Genomic DNA, 16191 nt, shown 5'->3' with positions numbered 1-16191 from the left:
TTTTGTCTCTAAAATCTTCTTTGTTCTCTAGCTCAGGTTAGCGACTCCATTAATGCTGTGACTGCAGCTGCTTTATGATTCTGGCAGAAATAAGGACGCGGATGAGGTAGGTCTATAAAATAGTGGCGTGACGATAGGCAATTATTTTTTTAAGGTAGCAGTGCACTTAAATATGCCACCTCACATCCTGCCTGTCTTTTGGAACTTCGGAGCTATGAAGGACTGTGGACTGACTACTTGTCCTCCAAGGGCGTCACTGTCTCTTGTCTGTCTCTCTATTCCACTTTGTTGCATCACTATAATCTCTCTTGCTTTTGTAAACATTGCCTTTCCCAGGTCTTTCTCCCACTATTTCTGATGTGGTTGATTCTCTGAGTGGTGGGGGTAAAATATCTAAGAAGGCAGTATTGGGGAGAATGGTATTAATACCCCTTCTTCACTTTGAAACCAGGATTTTCACTAAAAACATACACAGCAAAGGAGTGAGGGATGGTGGTGATCTTCAGATGTCGACAGGATGCTCCAGGCCAGGCTAGCACCGCGGTGTGGCTGCAAAAGCCACTCTAAAGCAAGCAGGAAGCAGCAACAGGGAGGCAGACTATGGCTCGCCTGAGAAAGGGCTCACTAACAGCCGTCCAGAGAATGGGCTGGCTTGTGAGGTGGTGAGCTCCCCATCACTGAAAGCAGTAAAGCAGAGTTTGGGGTAGGAGCTTGAACTATGTAAGTTCCAAGTTTCTTTCCATCGCCAATATTGATGATTCTTTGTTTTTAGAAAGGCTGTGCTTAACTGCCTCCATCAAGTAAACTGGGAGAATTCCCATGATGATAGAATTCCAAAATTCTTGCTCTTCCCTACCTTGCATTTTCTGAATCTTGCAAAGCCAGCTACCTGCTACCACACATTACCTGGCAAAGTTCTGTTAACACTAGGGGTGGCTGGTCATGCTGAGAGAACAGTACAATGCATGGCGCTTATAACTTTAGTTTTAGGGTACCCTTGTCAAGATTTCATGTGAGGAGACTGACAGACTCCTGTTTACTGCTGTGTGGCCAATGCACAGCTACCAAGTTAATGGCCCATCGGAAGTCCTCCTTTGCTTTCACGGCATTTCCTTGTCTTCTCCATGAATGAGGACTTGTCCAAATGCAGGCTGTGGGGATCACATTTTGGATATAAATAGTTGATTCACTTGAGGGAATTTTACAAAGTTAAAAGATATTTAAGAATGTATCAGTGTGAGGTGGAATTAATTACAAGTTAAGGGGGTGAATACTATATATTATCTTCTCAAATAGGAAGTGAGTTGTGAATCTAGTTTATCCGATAGATACAAGAAGAAATTGTGGTCAAAGAGTACCTAATTTTTGAAGTACAGATTTCTGGGTCTGGCCCCCATCTTATATTAATTTTTATTGATGTGTAACAAATTACCACTGACTTAGCAGTATAAAACCACATCAATTTATTATCTCATAGTTCTGAAGGTCACGAGTCCATGCAGGCTGGTTAGGTTCTCTGTTTAAGGTGTCACAGGGCTGAAGTTGGGGTCCCACTAGGCAAGGTTCTTATTTGAAAGCTTTGGGAGAAAACCAGCTCCACGACCCTCAGGTTGCTGGAAAACTTCAGTTCCTGGCTGGATGTCAGCTTGAGGTGGCTCTCTGTTCCTGAAGACCATCCATTCGTATTTCTTCCCACATGGCCCTTTCAGTTGTCAAACCGGCAAAGGCACATGGAATCCTTCTCATGGTCGGAATGGCTCTAACTTCTCTGCTGTTACATGTCAAAGAAAACTCTACTTCTAGAGGGTTCATATGATTGGAGTAGGCCCCGCCAGATAATCTCCATATTTTAAGGTGCGTCGACTTGAGACTTTAATTACATTTGCAAACTCCCTTCACAGCAGTACCTCAATTAGTGTTTGATTGAATAAATAGGGTACCGGGATCTTGGGGGCCTATCTTTAGAATTCTGCCTACCACACCTACTAAATCTGTGTCTCTTCAGTGGAGCTAAGAAAATCTGTCTTTTAAACAACAGTCCAAGTGTTGCTGATAAATAATTAAGTTTGAGAACTACTGGCTTAGAAGGAAAAGAAGAAAAGCAGTGAAGGTTAGGTGTTAGGTGAGTGATGTAGAAAACAACTGCAACAAGAGTTTAGAATGAGGGACCACTGAAGACTGAAGATGCCAGTAGTTGAGGGATGTTCACGCAGAAAGGAACTGTAGAATTTCCAGGCAAGGGAGCAGGCCTGAGGAGAGGTTTGGATATGGAAAAGCCTGTAATTGGGCTTTCTGAGAACAATTAAATTGAATCTAGCTGGAGTGGAGCTGTGTAATTGTGATTTGGGGGCATAGGTGTGGGGTTGGGATTATGTTTTATAGCACCTTGATTGCCAGTTCAAAGAGCTGAAATAAAGGGAAGCCATGGCAAGTTTTTAAGAATAATTATATTTCAGAAGTTATGTGATATTATTCCCTTTATCTTTTTACTCACTGAGTTTCTCTGCAGTTGAGGGTTCTATTTTGATTTGCTTCCAGCAAAGTCAAAGTCTTTGCTGCATTCCAATAATAGCCAAACATTTTTATTATTTTTATTCCCAGAGATGAGGAAAGAAGGAGGTTTTCAAGTTGTAAGAAATGAACTTGCACATGAGAAAGGGTAAGGTGACCCAGGGCTCAGACTCTCTGAAGGAGAGTGAGGGCGACAATCTGAGTTTCTTTTAGAAGCACCTTTCTACACATGTTGATCCCTAAAGTGTTCTCTGTTCACCATCCTCCAGGTATAAATGAATTCCAAAGACTCTATACCCTTAGTGGGGTGTTGTGCGTGGAGGATTATTAGTTACGACATAGTCATTAGAATTGAAAGATGAGAGTCAGTTTTGTTGTTTGGAACAGAAGGTGAACTACCTTGGAGCCAGGTTCAATAGCTTTGAATACCAGATGAAGACTGCAGATACGGGAGGGTATCATCTGACAAGCGTCTTAAGCAGATGGGTGACAGAATGGGTGCACTCGAGAGTGTGGTTCATTTAATGAATCCAGATAATGCTTCTTTAAATTTGAAAACACGTTACTGGGAAACAGCCAGCAAAGCTGTAACTTGTGGATTTGGTCTCTGGGTAAATCTACATGGGAAAGGGGGAGGGGCATATGTAGTTTTGGGGTCTGAAAAAGCCAAATTGCTTCTCGAAAGAAGCAGTCTAGGCCTTACTTAGTACAATTTATGAAAATTCAAATTAAGTGCTCTTCCCAGGACAGTGGGGAATTATTTTGGCAACAATTCTAAATCTTGTGTTTAAAATATTAAATGAACTATAGAAAAGATTATCTAGGCTTTTCCTTCTCTTCGAATGATAGAGGAAATTTCCCTGAATTTCTATATCACTGAACCACACAATATAGCCTTTAGTGATGTTTTACTTTACTTAGAATCATAGACTATAGAACCTCAGGAACTTGAACCCTTAAAATTCATCTAATCCCATTATCTTTAAAATTTCTTATTTTATTTATTCATGTAACCATCAAGAATAACTGGATCATGCTAGGTGAGATTCCAGGACTATAAAGATGAACAAAACATATCCCTGTCTTCATGGAGCTCATGCTCTACTCTGGGAAACAAACAACAAAGCAGGGGAGCTAAGCCTCCACTGTTACCCAGCAGCAATGCGACTTAAAAAGATGGTGAGAGGAGATGTTAGTCATTATCCCCCCAGTGATAGTGGGGCCCAGTAAGAAGCTGAGGCTCCACCCCCACTTGGAATCAATGAGATTGAATAAGGTGGAGTGAGTTGGTTCTAGTCAGTCCTAAGCTTCTGACCTTCTTGGTACTAGTGGGGCACAGTGGGGAGCTAAACTGAGCTAATACCCCAACTCAAACCAAATGAGGTGGCATAAGTCAGTACCCCACTTTAACCAGAAAGATGTCTTAGGGACTGAAGGGGGAGTTGAGCTTCTGCTTCACTCATCTGCAATGAGACAGTGTGAGACAGAGCTCCATTCTTCCCTGGGTGATGTCAGCAGGGCCCAGAGGGAAGCTGTATAGATATATTTACCTAGCCCTAATACTATACCTTAACAGGAAGGCTGTCTACAAAAAGAAGATCGAACAAGGCCCAGAGACCACTAATACAAGATCCAAGATGTCCAGATACAATACAAAAACCACTCATCATCAAGAACCAAGAAAATAACAACTAGAAAAAGAAATGTTAATCAACAGATACTAAAACCAGCATGAATCAGATTTTAGAATTATCTGATAAGAATTGTAAAATGGTAATTTTAAAATACTTCAAGAGAATGACAAATTCTCCTCAAACAAATTGTCTGAAAATCGTAGTAAAGAAATAGGAGTTATAAAAAAGAGCCAAATGGAAATTATAGAACATTAAAAGCAAAGTAAAATACTCACTGAATAGGCACAGTTTAGATTAGAATATAGAATCAATAAACTTGAAAACAGATAAATAGAATTTACATAATCTGAATAAGAGAAAAAATAGACTAAAAAAAAAAACGAAAGAAAGAGTAGGATGAAAAAAATTGAAGAAATAAAGTCTGAAAATTTCTAAAATTTGATAAAAGACATCACCTACATATTTAAGAATCTGAGCAAACCTTAAGTGGGATAAACCCAAAGGAATATATGACAAGATACATTAAAGTTAAATTTTGAAAACTAAATACAAAAGGAATCTTTAAAGTAGCCAGAGAGAAATGACATGTTACCTATCAATTGTATTGAACACCAATTTGAATTGAACATTAATACAAATGATAGTGAATTTCTCATCTAAAACCCAGAAAACCAGAAGGAAATGACACAGAATTTTTCAAATGCTAAAAAAAAGAATATTCAAATCAGAATTTTATATCCAGCAAAATATCTTCAAGAATAAAGACAAAAATCAAGACATTCTCTCACAAAGAAAAATTAATAATTTGTTCCTAAAAAAACCCATACACTTAAGAAATGGCTACAGAGGTTCTCTAAATAAAAAGGAAATTAAAGCAGAAGAATATTTGGAACTTAGGAAAGAACATCAGAATAAGAAAAAATCAGGGTAAATATAATGAACTGCTCTCATGAATTTCTTAAATGATATTTGATGGTGGAAGCAAAAACTAATATATCTTCTAATGTGGTGCTTAATGCATGTAGAAGAAATAATTAAGATTACATTTTAAAATGGGGAAGATAAGGTGATCTAAATGAAATTAGGATTTCTACACTTCACTTGAAGTGATAAAACATTAAGACTAGTAAACTCTTGTAAGTTATAGTCTGGAATGGGAAATATGTTTTAGTGAAGCCAGAAATCTACTCATTAACCACAGAACACCTCAGTGAACTGCATATTGATAGAAATACCATTTTATTGTGTACACACACACACACACACACAATTATACTTTTGATTGCATTGTATCGGAGAGATCTCCTTTGGCAATACAAGTTGAAGATGGGAATAGAAGCAGCGGGGCTTGAAAAATGTGAATGCATTCCCAAACCTGAATCCTTTAAGTGCCACAACAGACACATTTCCAGCTGAAGTTGAATTTATCTAAGGAAGACTGCTTCTGTCTTCCCCAGGAATTTTTATTTTTGATTTGCAGTAATGTTCTTGGGCAATTGAAATTTAATTCCTGCACTGGTTCAGCCCCACCAGCAGGCAAAAGCATGAATTTACTTTTCTCCCATCAGCTTAGTGTTTGGTTTACCAATTGTACGTCACAAGTTAACACATCTTTAGTGGATAAAAGCTATCCATATTACTCTGCCTTGTTGTATAATTACATAGAACTCTGTGGAGAGGCACCCAAAATCCTAAATTGGGTCCAGGCATCCACTGGGACCCAGTACCTGAGTGCAGTTCAAAACACAGTATCATTTTCAAGAACCGTATTTTGATGTAACCCTACTATTTTGTCTTGCACATGTAAACTGGACTGGACTACACATAGGCTTTGAAAACTCCTTTTACCTTTCTAACTTGAATCCTCATATGATGATCATGGGCTTCAGGAACTTATCACTTTTAGAGTAAGAGAAGAATGAAGAAGACAACATTTCTGAGGTTTGGAGCAGAGCTGACTAAAGCGATGCTACCATTTCCTTATGCATTCTTGGTCTTATTGGGCCTTGCAATTAAAGCCAACAGAGGAGAAACATCGGAAGAAGACAGAAAAGAGCAAAGTAATGTAAATCCATCCAAACAGGGACTCTGAAGCATGACAGAGAAGCAGGGAGAGTTTCTCATCTTTTGGCTGCTCATAACCAGGGCTCCTCTCCTAGTTATCATAGCCCAACTGTGCACCTAGAACTTCACTATGTCCTTGGATTTTCCTTCTTCTAGGGTTGGAATGAGATTTGAAGGCCTTAAAATCTTCTACAGCTATGGTTTTCAAACTTTAGCTGTGTACTGAACATACTGCTTAGAGTTAAGAAGACCAACATTTCTTCAAAGAACCCTTACATAAATAAAACGAGTAAGTTGCCTTTAAAATGGGAAATAGGGGGTCCCAAATTCTTAATTTCTCAGACTTCTCCTCAGAGCTCATATGAGACAATTTTTTAGACCATAAGAGCTTCACACGATATAGCTGGAAACCGTGGTTTCCAAAATTAGGGATAAGGCAATATGGTGAACACACAGGACTTATAGATTCTCATTCTGATGAATATTGCAGGTTACTCCTTTAAAGGGCTGTTCAGGATACCAGACAATTACCCTGTCATTCATGTAAGGGTTGATCCCACCTCAGTTTCTGTCAACCAGTTGTTGGCTGGAGTCCTCCCAGTGACTGATCACTTGAAAGTGCATAGCTATGAACCCACTGGACTTAGGAGAGTTGCCTATGTTATATTACTGTTGCTGTGCTTACCATTGGCACGTTGGGCTTTAGTTCTGAGTCTTAAATGCCACTTGTCAGCTTCTCCAGATCTTGACCAAGCAGGTGCCCATGTCACTCTCTGCTTGCAGCAGTCTAAGCATGCTTTGTATGTTTGAGCCAACCCATTTTGTGATAGCGCATTCCTTCTGTGGATAGCTCTCAATTTGACAATTCATTTATAATATTAAAGTAGAACTTATATCCCAATGGTCCTAAATCTGCTCCTCGAGAGCATCACGGAATAACAGTAATTTCTCTTCAAGTATGAAATTACTTGAATGACAGAACTAGGTCTTCCAGTATCTGAAGATAGAACATATCTTCACTAAGCCTTCTTTTTTCTGTATTATGCATTATCTTTTAAGGATGTGTTTATCATTTTATTTATTTAATACTAAATGGTAAACCTCTTTTACCTGATCACCTGCAGAAATAATGATTTCCTTGTCTTAAAAAACCCCCCAAACTTTAAGAATCAGATCTTCTAGAAGAAGTTCTGCAGGAACTACAGAGGAAGAGAAATTTTCTTTGCATCATTACCCTCTGCCTCTTTATTCGGCTGCTCTTCTGGACCTAAAGCAGCGATTGATCAAGAGAGACATTTACGATGTCCAAAGGAGTAGAAACAGTACATGCATGGTAGAGGAAGGGTCAGCTGGTAGTGACCTGCACAGTATCTGCCATGACACTTTTGCCCACCCCACACCCACCAATGGACTGTGCTGATGGCTACTGCTCTCAGGCCTGGGCTCCTTTCCCAGGCTCTGGAAGGAACATACATTAATGTTGTTTGTCCATATCCTCCTTGTGAATCTCCAAATGAAATGGACTTTTGCCTTTCCAGTGCCCAGAACAGTGACTAATACAAAGTAGACATTAAAAAAAAAAGTTGGTGACTGAATCAATAAGAAAAAGCCCCATAGCGCCATTCTCTCTTATTTTTTCTTTTCTTTCCATCTCTACTTTTTCTCTTTCTGTCTGTCTCTGTCTCTCTTTTCATCTCTCTCTCTCTCTCTCTCTCTCTCTCTCTCTCTCTCTCTCTCTCTCTCTCACACACACACACACACACACACACACACACACACACACACACACACCCCTATTTAGGAGAGTCTAATCACAAACCAAAGTCATGTACCATTTTTTTCCCCCACCACCTCCGGGTCTTAGCATCATGTCAGCCAGGCTGCTGGGTTCCTCTGATAGTGGGTGCTGATTGCAGGATCTGAACTCTTCTGATGTTCTGAGTGGCTGAGGAGCCCACTTATTTCACTTGCAATAACTAATTTCAGTCTTGTGCCTTTCACTCCATGCCAGTCCCACAGTTTCTTGCTCCCTGCAAGTTCTGATTGGGAATACTCTTGGCCTGGGCCCCTGTTACCTACAGTTGGATCTCCCTAACCCTAACTACCTAAGCCTCTGCTTACTGCCTCATTCATTCATTCATTTGGCAAACATTGTCCTATATGCTTATCTATTGATGAGAAAACAACAATGAATAAAATACTGATCTTTGTTCAAAAAGCATGAGTCTACTGGAACTCCACTCTCCTGTGAAAGTCTTAGCCTGTTGTCTGCTGCTGGGACCTCCATTAAGAGTTCATCTGACTCTCACACATACACATGCACACACAAACACACTCACACTCGTACACAACACGCTTATAATGTCTGCTCTATTGTACTCCACCAGAAAAAAAGTATTTTAATTACATCAGTTACCTCTTTGATTTTAAGACTTACTGATACATGGCCCTAAACATTTACGTTTGCATCAAATAGGTGACTAGGGATTCTGATAGGATTTTCTGGAATAGACATTATGGCAAGTGCCTAAAATGGCAAGCTCAGTTCACTGGATCTATATCTGAATATGAATAGTTTGGTGGTAACAAGGACACATTTTTTTCTTTTTATCCTAATTTCATATTATCACATTGAATGGATCAGGGCACATATTCATTGCTTTGGCCTCCTGGGTTGAAATGCTGTGCACATGCATAATCAGATAAGGAGAAATGGGCCCCATCCTCATTTTGAAACTCAATGCACCTGGAACAAAGAACCTCAGATTCTGCTTACCATCTGTTGGGGTAGGAGGAGGCCTCTCACTGCCCCATTTGCCACACTTAAATTGAAGCGCGCATTCCTTACAGACAGCCGAGAGCTTGGATCTGCAGCCCGGGTGTGGATTTCACCCTCAAATGCCCCAGATGAAGTTGTGTGGGAGTTCTTTGACGCCTCACATTTGGGAGTAGAGTGAAATTTAATTTCTAAGTAGGAGGACTAGTAAGGAAGAGCCAATGTTCTGTAAACCATAGAATAAAAGACAGAGACAAAAAAAAGAGATAATAAGTGTATGTTTTATTTAATAATGTTCTCAGTAGTTTCAGTCATTTTTCTGTAATTTTCATGATGAATGCAAGTGATACTTTTCCTTAGAGTTGAGAAAACAAGCTAGGGAAATAATTTTTTAGTCAAATATGAAACTGTACATGATTCTAATACCTTGGAGGAGATTTTCTTCTACTTTCCATTGTTCTGTAAATGAAAAGTAAATTATGCTTTGTTAAAAAACTTTCCATTGAATAGTTTTATAGCGAATGTTTCATTCACTTCAATAAATAAATGTACAATATTTTTGAGAGAATTGAGACTCAGGCTTTGTAAAATTTAACAACTCCACCAAATTAGTCTCTCTGGTTCTTATTCTGCAATAGAAAATTATACTTCTTAACTTTTAGTTAAGTAGCATTTAAATAAAATGTCTAATTCACTCCTGAGCTTTTGTGAAGCATTAGACTTGAGATGCACAAAAGTAGTTAATGTTGGAAAGCTAACGGATTTTTAATAATTATGCTTCATCTTAATGAGTGGGAGTGGGGTTGAATGGTTAGAACGCTGCTTTAGAAATTGGGCTTTTGGAGGTCTCCTTGCAAAACTTCTTCCAACAGGTCACTCTGTGGCTCTTTGTTGATGTCTTAACCTCTCTGGGCATTTGAGTTTTCTGTTATAAAATGGAAATAATAAATGCTTGTATCCACAAAGCTCTCAGGGATCCTTAAACAAGAGAAGCTTTATGCATGTAAATGATATAGGAAATCATGGTGGACCTACCTAAAATCTGCAAGGGACATTAAAGAGATTTCATTTGTGAGACCACTAATCCAAGTCAGAATTATTTTAGATCATGGGTTAATTTCTTTGTTCTGCTTGTTTTGATTGATATTTATTTGGGAATGGACATGAGGGAGGAAAGGAAGAAAGAACTGAATATATTGAAACAATTATTTGTGCTTTTAAATGTAGGATTGCATTTTCAACAAAACAATAAATAGACTACATGCACTGGCCTACATATTATGCTATGAGAGGTCCAGAATCTTCACAAAACCTCTAGCTTGGTTTTATGCTTAGAAAAAAAATTAGAGGAGAGTGGAGATTATAGTTACTACTCCTTTTTGGTGCTTTGTAAACAGAAGGCAAGCTACCTCTGTACTTTTGATTCTCACATAGCAATGAAGAAAGAAGGAGAGAAGTGTTATCTTAAAGGCGCGCCCTCTCAAACCTTAAGATCCTGGTTGTCAACAATAGCCCATCAGCCAGCTGGGGTGGGGCTGAGACTTAGCACTGGGTTTCCTCACCGGTAAGGACTGGAGCTGTGGGAGCTCCTTCTGGAAGGCCAAATGCCTTATGGGGGGCATGGTTATGTCAGACAAATAGTTTTATGGTGGTTGGGAGAGGTGGAGGAGATGGTTGTCAGTCATGGGAAACCTGGAAGATTGATCCTTGGAAGGACAAGCTGTAGGAAGAGGGGGATCAGCATCCATGAGAGTGAAGAGTAGCGACAAAACCCACAGCTGAGATTTAAGGTCAGATCTTGAGGTCCTATGAGTCTAGGCTTGTCATTTACTTGACATTGTGGTTTGGGGAATAATATGCCATTTCTCAGATTCTCAGTTTCTGCTTCTGTAAAATGGGTTGAACAATAATTTGCTGGATTATTGTGAGGATATGAGCAGACAATGTTTAGGAAAAGCTGAGTCTAGTCCCTGACATTTATTAGTACTGAAAGGCAAATTGTGGCTTGAGTCCAGGAAGGTTGATAACTGGTCTTTGACTATTCAGTCACTTTAGTATATAGCCAGAATCGACCCTGAAAACAAAAGAGGGTGGGGCCATTAGATAGGTCTGAGCCTGGAAGTGGTCCAAGACCCCAACTGTGGGGCTTGCATCTGAGCCTGGAAAACAGACTGAGGCTGACTTGTGAGCTTCCTTGGGCACATGTGGCCAGTTTTACCTTTATCTCAAGGTGAGTTCAAGTCTTAGTCATCTGTGTTCTCCTGTACTTAGCACAGGAACTGGCCCAATATATAAATAATTGTAGAATAAAACCAAATAGAAGAAAAATGTGATATCTGAAGTAGGGTTGCATACCTCTGAGAAGGGCAGAGCCAGAGCTCAGGCATTCCTGGTTTTAGTCTTAAAAAGGAGCTTAGTTTAATCACTCAGTCTTGCTCTCTGGCACATAGCTCCAACTTTGATTTTGTGTATTATGTGACTCTCAGATTAAGAAATAATCCCCAGAGTAGTATGCAAATATATGAGCACATCAGGTGGGATCCCATGGAATATGCTTGTAGATAATAAATTATTGCAGTGGAAGAATGGGTAACCCATCTTTTATTGTATGGCTGGTTCTCCCTAGATATGTAGTGTCTTTTATATTCTCTGTAACTGGTAGGACTAAATTTATAAGCACAATTATTCATGAAGTTATATGGTATTTCCCAGTATCTTTTATGAACCATTCCATATATGTGATGCACTTGATCCATTAGCCTGGTTTATCATAGAGATAACAGGAAATATAATACGCATGTGCCCAGAACCCAGTTTGCAAGGAGTTCAGGAAATCTTTTGTTGGGCTCAGACCAAACGCGTTCGCCTCTCATGTGTTTCTTTGTCTTAGCCCAAACAGAACATACCAAGTTGTTCAAGGAGAATTTTTTTCCTGGTTAGCAAAAAAAATAAAAAAATTAAAAATCTTCTCAGCTGTGTTATTAGATTGTTCAACCTTCCTGGAAGTGTGGTCCATTGCTCCATCACTCCCCTTCAGGAGGTCTTGGTAGTAGTATTAATTGGTTATTAAACTATTATAAAATTCTGATTATTTTCTCTGGGATGTTGGAATTTCCACAAAAACCTCTTTCTCTTAGGCTATTTTGTGATATATACATGAACTTAAAGAGGCTCAGGCATTTCCTGCAGCATATCCACTGTGGCCTATTCAATTTGCTTGCCTGAGCAGGGATCCTTGAAAGCTTGTCCACTATCAGGACAACAGGACCATGATTCTAGGAGATAGAATGACGACCTTACATTGATCTGAGTGTTCCAAACAAATGCATTTTTGACTGTGCCAAAGGACCACAAGTTAGTTAAAAGCTTAAATAAATCAAATGTGGTATTTGTGTACCCTTTCATATACATAGAGCGCTTTACACGTTTTGTTACAGAACTAAGCCTAAATGAAGTTTTTTCCTATATGTTTTATACATTGTCCTATATTGCTTTGTAAGTATTTTAAGTGTGTGTACTTGCATAATTGTGTGTGCGCGTGCACACGTGCACTCTTTTCTTTACCCTTAACTCCTTGAGGATAAAAATTACATCTTTTGAAATCACTCGTAGTGTCTACCAGATGGATTTAGGCTCCAGTAAGAGCATAAATGTAGCCTAGCTTCATTCCTAGAGAATTTGTTTCTGATTCCTCGCTTTATTACATCTACCGCTCAAACTCTAGTTTATCTCCTTCAAAAGCATTTTATTTCTTCCGCATGTTTCATTTCAAGCTCAGTGTATTTGTGTATAACCAGTAAACTTCATCTCACTTCTTTTTATTTTCTTGTGTGGAAGCCATTTTAATAATATTTGTTTCAAGTGAAGGTCTGTTATTCAAAGTAAACACACAGAACTTGGCTAGAGAAAACTATTTGAATAATATTCATATAACAATAAAACCTTGAAAATGTAAATATAAAACACAATATCCATGGTTAGCGATATTATTCACACACTTTACTAAGTGTTATTTGGATAGAATATAGCTAATCATAAAAGAATGATCATCTGTATTTTCCATATAAACATCTTTCAACTCAGGAACTCAAAGAATTCATACTGAAAAATAATTATAATTTATAATATCCATTTTTTCTCACCAACTTTTAATGTCAAAACACAGATGAGTCAAGTATGCAATTAAGTTTGTGTCTGAGGACTCCAATTTTTTTAAAATCCTAAAATATTACTTGTGTGCGTGTGAAAGCATGACCTCTTTATGGGTAGATATGGAAATTCACTCTGTCCATTCTTGCTAGCTTGCAACTCAGTGCAGTCAAAGAAAAGAGTTTTGTTATTTACCTTTACAGTCCCAGTGGAAAATCCAGGAGGTTGCTTTTTTCCTTTCAGGGAAGCTATTTTCAGTGCCATGGCATTGGGAAACCATTAGATCATAGATGTTATGATTGTGAACTTATTGTTGGTGGGTTGGCTCTAGAATTGTAGAGAAAGTGTTTTTCTTCTCATTACAGGTGACAAACAGACTGCTTGGAGAGAGCTCACTGAGTGACAGGATCCTGTGGGAAGAGCACTGAACTCAGAGTCCAAAAGCTGGAATTTGGAACCTGCACTTTGAGCTGTGCTATGTTCTAGCCATGTGCCTTAGGCAATGATAATGTTATAAATATAACAAACAGTATACATTATTAAATGATTTCTATTTGCCAGGGACTTTGCACCTGTCATTCTAATCCTCACTGTGCCACTAAGTGGTAGCTATTATTTCCCCTGTATTACAGATGGGAAAGCAGACTCAGACAGGTTTGAAAACTTTCTAAAGGTCACACTGGGATTTAAAATAAGGTCTATTTGAGGGCAAAGTCCAGGCTGTTTTCTAGTAGACAGCAAAGCCAAAGAGTCATATTGAAGTCACCATGTTTTAAGCACCTACTATAAACCAGTCAATCTGTGTTTAACATATATTATTTAATTTAACCTAAAAAATACAAAAATGCTTTGAGGCCAGTATTATTTTACAGATTCATAAACTGAGAATGAGAAGAAAAGTGACTTGTTCAAATTTATAAATTTAGTACATGGCAGAGATGAGATAATTAAAAATATATATTCTCCAATTATGTTGCCTTTTGTAAGTTACAATCACTTTCTTTAACCTATGGTGTCTCATTTGGCCTTTACAATTCTCCTGGGATGGTAGCCAAGGCTGGTATTTTTTTCTGCCGTTTTAAAGATGAAGACAAAGACTCTTAAGGGTGTTTCTCCTAGGCTTTCCTGACTGCTGGTCGATTCTCTTCCATGTCTCCTGACTCTTCTTTTCAATGTTGGAGACTTGTCTCTAACTCTCTTCTCTTCCCAACTCTGTCTGTTCTATCTCCCCAAGGGAATTCATTTAGTCCCATATTACTGAATGCACTGATGACTCTGCATAAATGCCTTTTTAAAATCTCTACTTTTATGACTTTCAAATTGATAACTTCCATATCCCCACTTTGATGACTCCCTCTGAATTCCAGGTGTCTGCTCAGCATCTCTACTTGAATGTCTTAAAGGCATCTCAAACTTAACATGAGCAAGACCAAATTACTGTTTTTCCAAATATCTATCCAAATTGAGACTCCCACATTCTTCCTCAACTCATGAAAAGGCACCATCTCCAGTTGCTCAGGGCAAAATCTAAGAGACATCTTTAGTTCCTCCCTTTCCCTCACCTTGTACAGCCACGCCATCCACAACTTTGACAGCTGTGTCATTGGAACCAGACTAGTCATGTTCTCACCGTTATGGCCTTGGTCAAATCCCCATTATCTCTTACTTTGGAACTGCAATATTCTCCTACTTGGTTCCCTGTTATCACTCTTGTCCACCTATATAATTCTCTCCATACTGAGACCAAGGTGATTTTTTTTGGTGTGTATTTTGTAAGTCAGATCATAAAATCTCTTACTTAAACATTCCAATAACTTTCCAGTGTATTTGGAAAAAAATCCAAACAACTTTTCAGGACCTAAAAGGTTCCCACAATTTGTCCCTGCCTCCCCCTCTGACCTTATGTTGTTCTACCCTTTCTGTTGCTCACATACTCTGGCCACATAGTCCTGTTTTTTCTCAGACAGGCCAGCATTGTTCTCACCCCATGGCCTTTGAACTTGTGCAATACCCCCGCCCCCCAATTTGTGCATGACTGGCTCTTTCCTTTCGCTCAGCTCTCATTTAATGATTATCTCTTGCTGACCACCTTTGTTAAGTAGGCTCTGCAACCCCCACCCAGTCACTTTCTACTTTTTTACCCTATTTCATTCTGTTTATAAAGTTTACCACTATTTAAATTTATCTTTTTTTTAATGCTTGTTTATTGTCTTATTGTCTATTTAATCCATTATAACTTAAGATCCCAAGGACAGGAACTTCTGTTTTGTCCACCATAGAACAGTCCATGGTACAAAGTAGACACACAATTGATACTTACTAATAATAAGAGCTTTGCAACAGGCTGACTTGATTTTGAGTTCAGACTTTGCTTACTAGCTATGTCACCTTGGAAAAATATCCTCTTGGTAAAATGGATATTTTTAAATAATTATCTTATAGAGCTGGTTTGAGGATTAAATAATGAAAGTAAAGCACTTAGTAAAGTACCTGGCACATAGCAAAGCCCCAGCAGTGCTGGGCTTTCTTATTAAAGGCATCTTGATCCTGTATAAGAGAAAAAGGAGGAACTTCACATCCTATATCTTACTGGGCCTGGCTGTGGGATAGGCAGTGAGAAACTTGAAGAATATTAGATGTAGCTGGGAAAGTGTGCAAGTCAGAAGGTAACTGGTAGCTCATAATGTATTATTTATATCCATACAGAGCTCTGTGTGTTAAGTTCTTTACAACTTCAGGGGTGTCATTGGTTTAGACTACAATGTAAATGGCATCCCTGAAGTTGTGCAATGAGTTGGCCTTTTTACATGCTTTCTAATTTATTTAGTATGGGGGTTGGGGTGGGTAAAGAAGTTTATTTAGCATCATCTGAAATATCATGATTCTTGGTTGCCTTTTATCATCCAGACCATTTGAATTCCATAACATCTTACCTTTACAATTACAAGGATTTTCCCCCTGCTTCAATCTCTACATGCTAAATGCCATACAGCGAAATCTTAACAGCTCCAATTTTACTTGCTTTTTAAGAATTATGTCTTCACTTTATTTTATGAA

The 16191-nt window shown here is 38.6% G+C and overlaps 1 protein-coding gene across 1 annotated transcript in view; it reads left to right on the top strand.

Annotated features, from left to right (window-relative positions):
• Positions 1-16191, top strand: part of LOC308561118 (uncharacterized protein) — a 115107-nt gene that overhangs the window by 68258 nt on the left and 30658 nt on the right. Inside the window, exon 7 of the mRNA XM_081145686.1 lies at positions 32-106. The gene's annotated coding sequence lies outside the window, so the exon portion shown is untranslated. The remainder of the gene's footprint in view (positions 1-31; positions 107-16191) is intronic.

This window comes from Miniopterus schreibersii, assembly GCF_964146895.1.
Source record: "Miniopterus schreibersii genome assembly, chromosome: 8".
In the NCBI taxonomy this organism is placed as follows: Eukaryota; Metazoa; Chordata; class Mammalia; order Chiroptera; family Miniopteridae; genus Miniopterus; species Miniopterus schreibersii.
Note: the sequence above shows the minus strand (reverse complement) of the source record. Positions and strands in the feature narration are given on the sequence as shown.